General features: G+C 39.0%; 1 long non-coding RNA gene across 5 annotated transcripts in view; it reads left to right on the top strand.

Moving 5' to 3' along the window:
• LOC103228968 (uncharacterized) overlaps positions 1-15,937 on the top strand; it is a 138,048-nt gene that overhangs the window by 59,080 nt on the left and 63,031 nt on the right. For all 5 annotated transcript variants that reach the window (XR_012093029.1, XR_495864.3, XR_012093028.1 and 2 more), the window contains exon 3: positions 8,358-8,491. This is a non-coding gene — a long non-coding RNA (uncharacterized lncRNA). The remainder of the gene's footprint in view (positions 1-8,357; positions 8,492-15,937) is intronic.

Here is a 15,937-nt window from a genome sequence, read left to right as displayed (position 1 = left end):
GGCTTATTTCACTTAGCATGATGTTCTCCAGGTCCATGTTGTCAAAAAATGACAAAACTTCATTCTTTTTCATGGTTCAATAGTATTAAATTATATTTATATATATATATATGTGTGTGTGTGTGTGTGTGTGTGTGTGTGTCTGTGTGTGTATGATTTTCTTTACCCATTCATCTATTATAGGACACTTGGGTGGATTTCATATATTGGTTATTGTAATAGTGCTGCAATAAATATGGGAGTGTAGGTATCTTTTCAATATGCTAATTTCATTTCCTTTGGATAGATACTCCATAGTGGGATGACTGAATAATATAGTAGTTCTGTTTTTAATTTTCAGAGGAACATCTATAGTGTTTTCCATGGTGGCTGTACTACTTTACATTCCCACCAACAATGTGTAGACATTCCTTTTTCTCAGCATCCTCACCAACATTTGTTTTTATTTGTCTTTTTGAAACTATCTAGTCTAACTGGAGTGAGATGATATCTCATTGCAGTTTTGATTGCCATTTCCCCAATTATTAGTGATGTTGAGCATCTGTTCATGTAACTGCTACTCATTTCCGTGTTTTCTTTGGAGAAATGTCTTGTAAGGTCGTTTGCCCATTTTAAAATAAGGTTTTTTGTTGTTGTGGAGTTGTTTAAGTTCCTTATATATTCTGGATATGAATGTCAGATGTATAATTTGCAAATATTTTCTCCCATTCTGTAGGTTGTTTCTTCACTCTGTTTATTGTTTCCTTTGTTGTGCAGAAACTTTTTATTTTGATGTAATCCCATCTGTCTACTTTTCCTTTTGTTGCCTGTGCTTTTGAGGTCTTATTAAAAATTATTTGCCCAGCCCAATGTCATAAAGCATTTCTCCTATGTTTTCTTCTAGTAGTTTCATAATTTTGGGATTTACATTTAGGCCTTTAATCCATTTTGAGTTCATTTTTGTATATGGTGTGAGGAAGGGGTCTAGTCTCATTATTTTACATGTGAATATCCAATTTTCCTTGCAACATTTGTTGAAGAGATGGTCTTTTTCCCAGTGTGTCTTCTTGGCAACTTTGTTGAAAATCAGTTGGCTATAGGTGCACGAATTTGTTTCTGAGTTCTCTGTTCTGTTTCATTGGTCTATGTGTCTATTTTTGTGCCCATAACAGGGCACAAAATACACTACTATAGCTTCGTAGTGTATTTTGAAGTTGAGTAGTGTGATGTCTCCAGCTTTGTTCTTCTTGCTCAGGATTGCTTTAGCTATCTGGAGTCTTTTGTGGCTCCATATGAATTTTAGGATTGATTTTTCTATGTTTGTAAAAAATGTCACTGTTCTTTTGATAGGGATTACATTAAATCTGTAGATCACTTTAGGTAGTATGGTGATTTTAACAATATTAATTATTCCAATACTTGAAGATTGTACTTTTTGTGCAGGAATTTAAGAAAAAATTTTAAAAATTAAAAAAATTAAAAACTCAATACTTGGACATGAGATGTCTTTCCATTTATTTGTGTCTTAATTGTTTTTTTTCATCAATATTTTATAGTTTTCAGTGTGGAGATCTTTCATCTCCTTGGTTAAGTTTATTGCTAGGTATCTTAAATTTTTGTAGCTGTGGTACATGAAATTGTTTTTTTGATTTCTTTTTCAGATAGTTTGCTATTAGCATATAGAAATGCTACTAATTTTTATGTATTGATTTTGTATCTTGCAAATTTACTGAATTCGTTGATAAGTCATAACTTTTTTTGGCGGAGTCTTTAGGGTTTTCTGTATGTAAGATCATGTTGTCTGCAAACAGGAACAGTTTGACTTCATCTTTTTCAATTTGTGTGCTTTCTATTTTTTTTTTTTTTTCTTGCCTAATTGCTCTGGCTAGGACTTCCAGTACTATGTTGAATAGGGGTGATGAAAGTGGACATCCTTGTCTTGTTCCTGATCTTAGAAAAAAAACTTTCAGCTTTTCCTGTTCAATATGTTCTTAGCTTTGAGTTTGTCATATCTGGCCTTTACAGTGTGGAGGTACATACCTTCTGTAACAAATTTGTTGACAGTTGTTACCATAAAGAAATGTTGAAAGTTATCAAATGCTCTTTCTGCATCTGCTGAAATGATCATAAGATTTCTGTCTTTCTGTTAATATGGCATATCACATTTATTAACTTGCATGTGTTGACTCATTCTTACATCCCTGGGATAAATCCCACTTAGTCACAGTGAATGATCTTTTAAATTTTCTGTTGAATTTGGTTTGATAGCAACCAGAAAAAAACAGAATTTTTGCACCTGTATTTGCCAAGTATACTGACCTGTAGTTTTCCTTTTTTTTTTTATTGTGTTTACCCTGTATTGGAATCAGGGTAATGCTAGCCTCATTAGGTCCTGGACTTTTTTTCAATGGCAGACGTTTTATTATTGATTCAATCTCCTCACTCAGTATTGGTCTGTTTAGATTTTCTATTTATAGTTTAATCTTGATAGGTTGTATGTGTCCAGGAATGTATCTATTTCTTCTATGCCCTCAACTTTTTTGATATATAGTTGTTCATCATAACCTCTATGATCCTTTTTATTTCTGTAATATTAGCTGTAATGTCTCCATTTCCATCTCTGATTTTATTTATTTGGATATTTTCTCTTTTTTAAGTTGGTCTAGCTAAGGGTTTGTTGATTTTGATTATCTTTTCAAAAAGCCAACTCTTCTTTTGTCAATTTTTTTGAGTTTTCTTTTGTTCTCCAATTCATTTATTTTTGCCCCGAGCCTTATTATTTCCTTCCTGCTACCAGTTTTGGGTTTAGTTCTTATTTTTTTTAGTTCCTGGAAGTGCATGGTTAAACTCTTTATTAGAAATCCAGTAAGGATTTATTAGATAGATAAAAAAGATGACATAGGTGTTTATTGCTATGAAATGCCATCTCAGAACTGCTTTTGCTGTATTCCATAAGTTTTGGTATGATGTGTTTCCGTTTTTGTTTATCTCAAAGAATTTTTAAATTTTCTCTTTAGTTTCTTCATTGACATATTCATTATTTAGGAGCATGTTGTTTAATTTTCATGTATTTGTAAGATTTCCAAGGTTCTCTTGTTGCTGATTTCTGGTTTTATACTATCGTGGTCAAAAATCATACCTGATATAATCTGTCTTCTTAAATTTGTTAAGACTTGTTTTGTGGTCTAACATATGATTTATTCTGGAGAATGTTCCATGTGCAGTTGGGAAGAGTGAGTATACTGTAACTGTTAAATGGAATATTCTGCAAATGTCTGTTAGGTCCATTTGGTCTATGGTGTCATTTAAGCCCAAAGTTTCTTTGTTGATTTTCTGTCTGGGTAATCTCTTCATTGTTAAAACTGAGGTGTTAAAGTCCCTCACTATTATTGTATTGCAGTCTATCTCTCTCTTTAGATATAATAATATTTGCTTTACATATTTTGGTGCTTCAATGTTGGGTGCATATATATTTACACTTGTAATATCATCTCATTGAATTAATTTCTCTATCATTATATAATGGCCTTCTTTGTTTCTTTTTATTGTTTTTGACTTAAAGTCTATTTTATCTGATAAAAGTATAGTCACTCCTGCTCACTTTTGGTTTCTGTTTGCATTTTTTCTATCCCTTTCAGTCTGTCTTTAATGATGGGGTAGGTCTCTTTGTAGGCAACATATAATTAGGTCTTGTTTCTTAAAATCCAGTCAGCCACTGTATATCTTTTAATTGCAGAATGTAATTCATTTACATTAAAGATTGTTACTGAGTAAGGACTTACTCCTGCCATTTTGTTGACAATTTTCTGGTTGTTTTATAGATCTTTTGTGCTTTTATTTCTTGTTTTCCTCTGTGATGTGATGATTTTCTGTGGCACTAAGCTTTGTTTTCTTTCACTTTCTGATTTGTGTATCTACTGTAATTTGTTTCTTTGTGGTTACCATGGGGCTAACATAAAGAGTCCTATAGTTATAATAGACTATTAAGCTGATAACAACTTAATTTTGGTCACATAAAAATCCTCCAGAGGGCCGGGTGTAGTGGCTCATGCCTGTAATCCCAGCACTTTGGGAGGTTGATGTGGGCAGATCATGAGGTCAGGAGTTTGACACCAGTCTGACCAATATGGTAAAACCCCATCTCTACTAAAAATAAAAAAATGAGCCGGGTGCAGTGGTGTGCACCTGTAATCCCAGCTACTCAGGAGGCTGAGGCAGGAGAATCACTTGAACCTGGGAGGCAGATGTTGCAGTGAGCTGAGATTGCACCACCGCACTCCAGTCTGGGCAACAGAGCAAGACTCCATCTCAAAAAAAAAAAAAAAAAGAAAGAATCCTCCAGACTCCACACACACACACACACAATTTGTATTTTGTTAGCCTTACTTTACATGTTGGTCTTTTGCAGGTTGCTTAGCCGGTAATTGTAGTTGTTGATGTTTTTGACCTTTTTGACTTTAAACCATCATACTAGAGGATTTAAAGATTTACACAGTGCCATTACGGCATTGGGGTATTCTGAGTATAAGTATGGATTTACATATACTGGTGAGCTTTATACTTTCATATGTTTTCATGATAGTAATTATCATCCTTTCGTTTCCAGTTGTAGTACTCTCTTAAGCATTTTTTTTTTTTTTTTTTTTGGTCACACCTATTTGTGATGAATTCTCTCCATTTTTACTTATCTGGGAAGGTCTCTACTTCTCTTTCATTTCTAAAGGAGAGCTTTGCAGGATATAGTTCACTTAATGGTGTCTCATAAGTCTTGTAGACTTCTTCATTCTTTGTAACTTCTTTTTTGTCTCTGACTGGGTTATTTCTAAACACCTGTCTTCGAGTTTAGAAATTCTTTCTTCTACTTGATCTAGTGTGTTGTTGAAGCTTTCAGTTATTTTTGTTTCATTCATTGAATTCTTCAGTTCCAAGGCGTATTTTCCTCTATTTTTATTGATATACAACATTTGTAAATATTTATAGGGTACATGTGGTATCTTGATAAATGAATATAGTGTGCAATAATCAATTCAAGATATTTAATATACCCATTACTTTAAACATTTATTATTTCTTTGTGTTGGGAACATTTCAAATTCTTCAGCTCCAAGATTCTGTTCCCTCTTTTTTTATTGATACATAACATTTGTAAATATTTATGGGGTATGCGACATTTTGATAAATTCATACAATGTGTAGTGATCAATTCATGGTATTTAGGATATCTATCACCTTAAACATTTATTATCTCTTTGTGTTGAGGACATTTCAAATCTTCTAGCTACTTTGAAATGTATAATATATATGCAATATTTTGAATATACAATAAATTGTTGACTATAGTCACTCTACTGTTCTATCAAACACTAGAACTTATTTCTTCTATGTAACTATATTTTTGTACCCATTAACCAACCTTTCTTCACCTACCTCCCACCCTTTCTAGCCTCTGGTAATTATCATTCTACTCTCTCCCTCCACAAAATTAACATTTTAAGCTCTCACATATGAGTGAGAACATGTGATATTTGTCTTTCTGTACCTGGCTTTATTCACTTAACATAGTGACCGTTGGTTTCATCCATGTTGCTGCAAATAATAAAATTTCATTCTTTTTTTGGCTGAATAGTATTCCATTGCATATATATACACCACATTTTCTTTACCTAATCATCCAAGATATGGTTGATTCCATATCTTGACTATCATAAATGGTGCTGCAATAAACATGAGGGTGCAGGTAACCCTTTGATATACTGATTTTATTTGGGTAAATACCCAGTAGTGGGACTGCTGGATCATATGGTAGTTCTACTCATTTTTTGAGAAACATCCATACTGTTTTCCATAATGAATATGTTAATTTATGTTCTCACCAACAGTAAATTTCCTTTCCTCTGTCTCTGTACCAGCATTTGTTATCTTTTTTGTCTTTTTGATAATACCAGTACTAACTGGGGTAAGAAGATACCTCACTGTGGTTTTGATTTGCATTTCCCTGATGATTAGTGATGCTGAACATTTTTTCCTATACCCACTGGCCATTTGTGTGTCTTCTTTTGGGAAATGTCTATTCAGATCTTTTGCTCATTTTTTAATGGGATTGTTTGTTTCAGCTCCAAGATTTCTGTTTTGTTCTTTCTTTTTTTGAGACAGGGTCTCACTTTGTTGCCCAGGCTTGAATGCAGTGGTGCGATCATGGCTCACTGCAACCTCAATCTTTAGGGCTCAAGTGATCCTCCCACCTCAGCATCCTGAGTAGCTGGAACTACAGATATGCATTACTACATCCAGCTAATTAAAACAAAAATTTTTTATAGCGATATTGTTTCACTCTGTTGCCCAATTTGGTCTTGAACTCCTGACCACAGGTGGTCTTCCTGCCTCAGCCTCTCAAAATGTTGGGATTACAGGCATAAGCCACTGCACCCAGCCCTGGTTCTTTTAAAACATCTCTTTCTTTGTTAAATTCCTCATTCAGATCATATTTTTTTTGTTTTATTGAATTATTTGTATTATTTGATATATTCTTGAATTTCTTTAAGATTATTATTTTGAATTCCTTTTTAGGCATTTCATAAATATCCTTTTCTTTGGCATCTGTTACTGGAGGCTTATTGTTTCTCCGAGGGTGTCACATTTATCTGCTTTTTCTTGTGTCCCTATGTTGATATCTACACACTTCGTGGAACAGTTACTTTTTTTAATTTTATGCAACAACTTTTATAGAATGAGGCTTTTCCCTGTAGATGGGCCATGGGCTGTCAGTTGGGAATGGTGCACTGGTTTTGGTTCTAAGTGGACTGAGTCAAGTGGTCTCCATACAGATTATTTAGCTATGACCTTTGTCGGCAATGTCTGCAATTGTGTCAGTGGCCTTGGCTATGGGAGTTTTTGATAAAGGTAACATAATGTTTCTGGGGCCTAGGGCATAGAGGTGGTTGTTGGGCCAGGTATCTGCAGGTGTGGTGGGTTGACAGGCTGTGTAGTGGGCTCTCTTGGAGGATGGGCCCCCCACTGGGCTGACTCTTGGGGTAGTTGTGAGTGTAGCATGCCAGGTGGCTGTGAGGGGCTTTCTCTGTGCGATGGGACCACCTCTGAGCCAGCTCTTGGTCTGGGAGTAGGCTGACTGCCCGTGCAGGGCAGTAGCCCCAATTTCTATTAGTGGTTTCATGCAGTTTTAGAAAGTCTTCACAGGGTGGAGCATATGACCTAGACTAAACCAATCATAACATTTTATTCCTTCAGCTACAGTGATTGATTCGGGGATGGGTTTGTGACCTAAGCTTGCCCAGTCAGAAGGAATCTTAGGATTCTTACAGAGATTGCTGAGTCAGACATGCTCTTTTGCTATGGAAAGTATAGCGTGTGCATGCAAAAATTGGAACCATGAATATCATCTTTCTATGATGAAGGAAACCTGGCTGAGAATGAAGCTGACATAAGGAAGTAAAAAAAAAAAAAAAAAAAAAAAAAAAAGGTACAATGACAGACAAACAGAATGAGAGTCTTGATCAAATTATGCCTAAAATCTGTTACTTTCTGTGTTCTTCATATTTGTGAACCAATATGTTGCCTGTGTTGTTTGCTATTACTTTTTGGCCCTTATATTCTAAGTCAGGCTTGGGATGGATTTTCTTATTTGCAGCCAATTATATCCTAATTGAAAGAGACGTCCTGATATGGTTTGGTTCTGTTTTCCCACGCAAATCTCATCTCCAGTTGTAGTCCCCACATGTCAAGTGGTGGAGGTGATTGGATTATGGGGACGGTTTCCCACATGTCGTTCTTGTGATAGTGAGTTCTCACGAGATCTGATGGTTTAAAAGTGTGGCACTTCCCCCTTCACTCTCTCCCTCCTGCCACCATGTAAGATATGCCTTGTTTCCCCTTCATCTTCCACCATAATTGAAAGTTTCCTGAGGCCTCTCCACACCATGAGGAGCTGTGAGTCAATTAAACCTCTTTTCTTTATAAGTTACCCAGTCTCAGAGAGTTCTTTATAGCAGTGTGGAAATGAACTAATACACGTCGCTTCACCTTCTACTACATATAGAGCTAACAACAACAAAAAGAGGAAAGTACTTTGATAGCTCTTCTGAAGGAAGGTAGAGTTACAGATTGAATCAGAGATATCATTTCCTCTGTGATCCTTCCCTGATGTCCCCAGATCTGGGCAAAGAGCCTTCCTTGGTATTCCCATAGCTCCTTTTCATTCTTTTCTCTTATAGGAAAGGGAGTCTTTAGCATAATACATCATTGCAATTATGATATGAGAGCCAATCAGTATCAGCTAGAAGTTTGCTTATCTTGTGTTCAGTTCATTCTGAGGAAGTTACGAGAATTACCATGAAGAAAGGTATCTGCCATTTTTCTTTCAGGATGAAGCCAGGAATAACAAAACCATGCCTTTGACCATGGAAGGAGCTGAAAGGATGGAGTCAAGGCCTTGAGGAGACAACAGAGAGGCAACCAAAAGAAGATGGCAGGCAGCCAGAAGAAGGCACATTCCTAGGTACCCATTTGAGGGAATCCAATGGGGCAAAGTAAAGAAATCTGGATGTTTTAAGTGTGGTGATCAGATTATGCTCTTTCTGGCCAAGGAACAGGACAAGGCCATTCAAGTGCAGAACAAAATGGTGGGTTTGCATTTGTTTGCTGTCAATCTCCCTTATCAGGTCAACTCCATGAGGACAAAGATCATAATGGCTTGGTCACCATTATCTCCCCACAGCATAGCACAATGCCTGGGACATATACTCTATAAATATTTGTGGGATGGATGGATGGTTGGTTGATAACTCTCAGTTTATATCTTTGGGCTGAGTATTATAGTTAACAACACAATTTCCCAGAGTGACTCAGTTAAAGTTGAGCTTCTTTTATGCAAACTCTCCTTCCCTGTCCTTCGCTGAATTTCACTGACAGACCATGAAAACTCAGAATAGAAGGGGATAATGTTGAGGCAAATCCTATAATGTCAAGGCAAATCCTATCCCCCATCTAGAGGCCAGGGAAGGAAAATAATCACTTTGCTAAAGTCTGGAGTTCTAGTTCCTCTGCCTGATGGTTGATTTAAGGTCAACCTCTGCTTGACTTAAGGTCATGGCGTATTATTTTTTTAACATCTTCTTTATGGGCCACACTCATGAAAATGCCCAAACATAAGAGAAAGATGATACCTTGTTCTCTTGCTCCACATGTACATTCAACATTCATTTAAACTGTGATTCAGTGAGCATCTACTATGTGCCATGCCCTGGACTCAGCCTTGGAGATAGAATGAAGAACAAGACACAGCCTCTATTCTTACCTAGTTTTTAATCTAGTGGGGGATGACAAGCCAATGATGATAATATAGCACAAGATGCCGAGAGGCAGAGGTTGCGGTAAGTACCCACAGAGGAACATTGAAGTCAGCTGGTGGGATTGAGAAGAACTTCCTGGAAGAAGTTTTGCCTAAGCTAAGCACATGGAAAAGCACTGGCCAGGTGAAATTGGTACAGAGGAAAGGAATGTTTCAGGAGGAAAGTGGGAATGGTGATTGGAGGGTGATGGCGCCAGAGTGAAGAGCTGGGGGCATTTTAGGGCCTTTTAAGCATTTTAGGGCCTTCTAAGTCATGCTTAGCATTTCAGACATCCTAAGAGCAGTGTGTGCTGGAGTCACTGGGAAGTTTTAATATGGGAATAATATCACATATGGCCCATAGAAACTTCCTCTGGGGCAGTGTGGAAGGGAGATAGGAGAGGTCAAGGTTGGAAATGAGGACACCAGTTTGACGGGTATTTTAACATAAGCACAAGCACTCACTAGGGTCCAAGCATATGTGCTCGATCACTCACTCACTCTCTCTCTCTTTCTCTCCCTCTCTCCTTCTCTCTCTCTCTCTCTCACACACACACACCCCCCAAAGATATATGCAAACAGCACCAAACTATGCCCACCACTGGGGTTAGAAAACAATGTCTTAAGCTGCTCCATTTCCTAATGCCTTAATTTTCTCATCTGTAGAATGGGAACAGCTGCAACTGTCCCTCAGTGTCTCCCAGGATTGCTCAGAGAGTGGAAATGTCATATGGTGAAAGCCTTTACAGCTCAGTGTGGATAAGTGCAAAGGGTTGTTTCTTCCTGGCCCCTTTTCATTTCATCCAGTCCTTCAATTCCCGGCATCTGAAGCATCTCTGGGAATTGCATATGGAATAAGACATTCTGGATGGGCCAGCAGATCTTCAGAAAGTCAGGTTTTAATTAGATTTCCACTCAATCTCAAAGTCCCCTACTCTAGTAGGGAAATTGAGGTCTTACCTCTAGACACTATAACTGAGAAACTATAAAATTGGCTGGAGATGCCCAGGCAAGGGTAGGAAGCCCTCTGGCTTGGGACTCTTTTGAACGGATGATTCCACTGATTGGAGAGTGTTCACACTCTTGGCTGTGGAGTAGCTGTGTGAGTCTCCTAGGGCTTCTTAACAAATTGACACAGACTAGGTAGCTGAAACAACAAAAATGTATTTCTTATTCCGGAGGTGTCTCCTCACTTTATAATCTAGTCGGGGATGACAAGCCAATGTTGATAATATAGCACAAGATGCAGAGAGGCAGAGGTGACGGTAGGGACCCACAGAGGAACATCAAGGTAGTAGCAGGATTGGTTCCTTCTGAGGCTGCCCTACTTGGCTGTCATCTCAGTGTGTTCTCACATGGTCTTCCCTCTGAGCATATCTGTGTCCTAAGTTCCTCTTCTTATAAGGACACTAGTCATAGTGTCCACCCTGGTGACCTCATTTTTTCTTATTTAGCCCTTTAAAGACCCCATCTCAAGTACAGTCACATGTGAGGTGCTAGGGGAATTTTGGCAGGAGTGGGGAACAAAATTCAGCCCATAATAATTCTCAAATGGTCTATTTAGATAGTGGATATAAACAAACAGTGAGGAAACCCAAAGACTGTACACATTGCTGCTGAAGTTTATCCTCAGACGAAGAGTCCTCAATTGAATAGATTTGCTGTCATCTCAGTTGTGGCAACATCCACATTTTCCTGTTCTTTATCTCAGCTCCGAGGTGCTGCTGCAGAAAGGAGCTGGTCTACCTTCAGTTCTCTCCTTCTTTACCACTTTGCAGAACAAGTTTTGCTATGGCAACCACTGCTGGGAAGAGATAACCCGGGGGGTGCCAGGGTCAGCTCATGTTCTTCTCTCCTCATTTCTTGGACAGCTCTGTTGTGTTTCAGCTGCTGGGTAAATCCCCAGAGAGGAGCTTTTTGCTAATAATTTTGTGTATGTGTATATGTGTGTGTGTGTGCACCTGCATGCATACATGTGCATGTACGTGTGCGTGTGTGCCTGTGTGTGTGTGTCTGTGTGTGTGTGTGTGCATGTGTCTGGGCAAAGTGGTACTTTCAAGAAAGTAGCCAAATAGAAGATAGGATCACCCTGGCGAGGGAAGCCATTCATTCATTGACCAATGGGTCACACTTGGATTTTCTGTCTCAGACCAACCCATGTTCTAGTGACTGTGCAACCCTTGGCAGTTTTTAACAGGTTCCTCCTGCCTTCCCAGCAGATGGGAATCCTATTCTGCAGACTTCAAATCCTCCTGATTCTCTCTCCTCCAGGTTTTGAAGGCAGATTTTATCTATTATGCCTCTGGGGCTTTGGTGTTTGGGCCATTCATAGCTACTCCCTGAGTCATCTGCCTGAAAGCCATCTTCAGTGTCCCCTGGGCCTCGAAGACTGTGGGAGGCAGTGTTTGTGGATGAGAGAGGGGCATTCAGAACAGAGATCTGTTAAAGTCTCCCAGCACAACTCAGGTCCTCCACCTTGGGGGCTGTCTCGGGTGGTCCCAAGCATCCTAAAGCCTCTGGAATCTGCCCTGAACATCTGGATTTCCTGCTAGGGTCTTCAGTTTGCCCAGTGATGTGTCCATGGCCAGCTTTGTGCAAAGTTTGCCGTTCCAGCTCAGTTGCTCTGCTGCAGTTTACGAAACTTGCTAGTGGACAGACACAGCCTTGAGCAGTCCCTGTGGCTTCTCAGGGTGTCTGTCAAAGATGTGCACACAGAATTCAACAAAGTTCCAGTTCCTCCTTTGGGAGGATAGTAATTTTGTGTGTGTGTATGTGCGTGCATGCATGCATGTGTGTGTGTGTGTGTGTGCATGCACGTGTGTGCGTGCATGTGTGCGTGTGTGTGTGTGGCTGGGCAAAATGGTACCTTCAAGAAGGTAGCCAAAGAGCCAAATCAGGAATGAACTTCCATTCACAATTGCTTCAAAGAGAATAAAATACCTAGGAATCCAACTTACAAGGGATGTAAAGGACCTCTTCAAGGAGAACTACAAACCACTGCTCAGTGAAATAAAAGAGGACACAAACAAATGGAAGAACATACCATGCTCATGGATAGGAAGAATCAATATCATGAAAATGACCATACTGCCCAAGGTAATTTATAGATTCAATGCCATCCCCATCAAGCTACCAATGAGCTTCTTCACAGAATTGGAAAAAACTGCTTTAAAGTTCATATGGAACCAAAAAAGAGCCCGCATCTCCAAGACAATCCTAAGTCAAAAGAACAAAGCTGGAGGCATCACGCTACCTGACTTCAAACTATACTACAAGGCTACAGTAACCAAAACAGCATGGTACTGGTACCAAATCAGAGATATAGACCAATGGAACAGAACAGAGTCCTCAGAAATAATACCACACATCTACAGCCATCTGATCTTTGACAAACCTGAGAGAAACAAGAAATGGGGAAAGGATTCCCTATTTAATAAATGGTGCTGGGAAAATTGGCTAGCCATAAGTAGAAAGCTGAAACTGGATCCTTTCCTTACTCCTTATACGAAAATTAATTCAAGATGGATTAGAGACTTAAATGTTAGACCTAATACCATAAAAATCCTAGAGGAAAACCTAGGTAGTACCATTCAGGACATAGGCATGGGCAAAGACTTCATGTCTAAAACACCAAAAGCAATGGCAGCAAAAGCCAAAATTGACAAATGGGATCTCATTAAACTAAAGAGCTTCTGCACAGCAAAAGAAACTACCATCAGAGTGAACAGGCAACCTACAGAATGGGAGAAAATTTTTGCAATCTACTCATCTGACAAAGGGCTAATATCCAGAACCTACAAAGAACTCAAACAAATTTACAAGAAAAAAACAAACAACCCCATCAAAAAGTGGGCAAAGGATATGAACAGACATTTCTCAAAAGAAGACATTCATACAGCCAACAGACACATGAAAAAATGCTCATCATCACTGGCCATCAGAGAAATGCAAATCAAAACCACAATGAGATACCATCTCACACCAGTTAGAATGGCGATCATTCAAAAGTCAGGAAACAACAGGTGCTGGAGAGGATGTGGAGAAATAAGAACACTTTTACACTGTTGGTGGGATTGTAAACTAGTTCAACCATTATGGAAAACAGTATGGCGATTCCTCAAGGATCTAGAACTAGATGTACCATATGACCCAGCCATCCCATTACTGGGTATATACCCAAAGGATTATAAATTATGCTGCTATAAAGACACATGCACACGTATGTTTATTGCAGCACTATTCACAATAGCAAAGACTTGGACTCAACCCAAATGTCCATCAGTGACAGATTGGATTAAGAAAATGTGGCACATATACACCATGGAATACTATGCAGCCATAAAAAAGGATGAGTTTGTGTCCTTTGTAGGGACATGGATGCAGCTGGAAACCATCATTCTCAGCAAACTATCACAAGAACAGAAAACCAAACACCGCATGTTCTCACTCATAGGTGGGAACTGAACAATGAGATCACTTGGACTCGTGAAGGGGAACATCACACACCAGGGCCTATCATGGGGAGGGGGGAGGGGGGAGGGATTGCATTGGGAGTTATACCTGATGTAAATGACGAGTTGATGGGTGCAGCACACCAACATGGCACAAGTATACATATGTAACAAACCTGCATGTTGTGCACATGTACCCTACAACTTAAAGTATAATAATAATAAATAAATTTAAAAAAATAAAAAAAATAAAAAAAAAAAAAGAAGGTAGCCAAATGGAAGATAGGATCACCCTGAAGAGGGAGGCCATTCATTCACTAACCTTATCCTTGAGAAGCCAGACGTGGTGCCTACAGAGGCCAATTTAGATCTCCAGTTGTTTCTCTACTTCCCTGTTGGCCCTATTTGTATATTTCTAGCATGCCTTTTCTTTATTTGTTCATTCACTCATTCCTTTATTCCACAAATATCTATTGAGCACCAATGATCTGCTAAGTATGGCTAAAATTTACCCTGGGAACACAGAAGTGAAATAAACAAAGCTCCTACCCTTGGGTGCTTATATTTTACTGTGAGAGGGAGGGTGAGTGGATGGAGGGAGGTAGGTCTTTGCATCTGGGTTTTCATGGATCATAACAAATTTTCACAGCACTTTTAATTCCATGATAATCTCTAACTGGAAAAGCAATCCCTTCAATACATACCTCCCATCACTTCATCCTGAATCTCTGTCCTGGATTGTGAAGGGATTTCAGGCATGGCAATATGCTTTTATGTATTTTCCTTTTGCTTAACTCAGGGCTTTTTAACCCATTCTGTGCTCTGGACTCCTTTGGCGGTCCTATGAACCCCTTCTCAGAACGATGTTTTTAAATGAATAACATAAAATACATAGGGGTATGAAAAAACACCAATACTTTGAGATGCAGTTTTCAAAATCTTTTTAAAGGTTGTGATATTATAACTTATGTGCCCTTGTATTAACATATTAAATAACATGATTTAGTAGTGGATTTCATAACAACTGTGATTTCAAAGTACGGATGAGCATAAATGATATTTTGAAATATCTGTAACACCTGCAACATGTTATGAAAATACCCCTGATTTCTATTGGTGACCAAGTCCTAGGTACTGCAAATAGTTCTGTGGTTTGTTGTCACTGTAATAATCTGCTAGGTCTGCCATTACAAAGTCCCACAAACTGGGGGGGCTTAACAGGTGTGTGTGTGTGATTTGGCAAAATGATACCTTCAAGAAAGCAGCCAGATGGAAGATAGGATCACGTTTCAACAGAAATGTAAGATGGTACATTTCTGTGGTTTAAGCCCCCCAGTTTATGAGACTAGCCCAACTCTATTACTAGGGTCTTTGCTTTAAACCTAAAGGAGTGTTTGCTCAATTGTATTCAAGTACAAACAGAAAGGTACTTTGAGTTCCGGAGGCTCAAAATCCAAGATCAAAGTGTTGGTAGGGCTATGTTCCCTCTGTAAGCACTAGAAAACGGCCAAGATAATACAACAATCACACATACACCTCACACATAGGAAAGAGAGGTGGGCATTGTGTTTGTGAGAAACAGAAGGCTCCGACGAGCCCAACCCTGGTACTAGAATCTTACTTTTTCCTTGATAGCCCACTACATACCTCCCTCAGTCTCAGTTCTCTGACAAACAGCTATAGCAACCTCAAGTGACCCAATCTTCTAACACTGAAATCACCCAGGATATTATGGAACCCTAGGAATACATGGTGAAGGGAAACTACCTCCGTTTTTAATCTAAAAGACAAATGTCATCATGTCACCCCCTGGCACTACTCCTTGACCTTCTCATTGCTTTCAAAAATCCTTAAGGTAGCTTTCAAGGTTCCTTATGACTGGCCCCTGCCCACCTCCCTGGCCTCATCCCACTCCTCACTAACCCCCGAGATGGTCCAGCCACCTGGCTTCTCACAGGTCATTGAACACACCCATCTTTCTGCCTCTGGCTTTAGCACATGCCATTTGTTCTGCTGTGTTTCAGAAGCTTTAAGGATTTCTGAAAGATGTCAGGATGATATGGTTTGGCTGTGTCCTCACCCAAATCTCATCTTGAATTGTAGTTCCCATAATCCCCACATGTCATGGGAGGGACCTGGTGGGAGGTAATTCAATCATGAGGGT

This window comes from Chlorocebus sabaeus, chromosome 5 (assembly GCF_047675955.1).
Source record: "Chlorocebus sabaeus isolate Y175 chromosome 5, mChlSab1.0.hap1, whole genome shotgun sequence".
NCBI lineage: Eukaryota > Metazoa > Chordata > Mammalia > Primates > Cercopithecidae > Chlorocebus > Chlorocebus sabaeus.
This window is presented reverse-complemented; position numbering and strand designations above follow the sequence as displayed.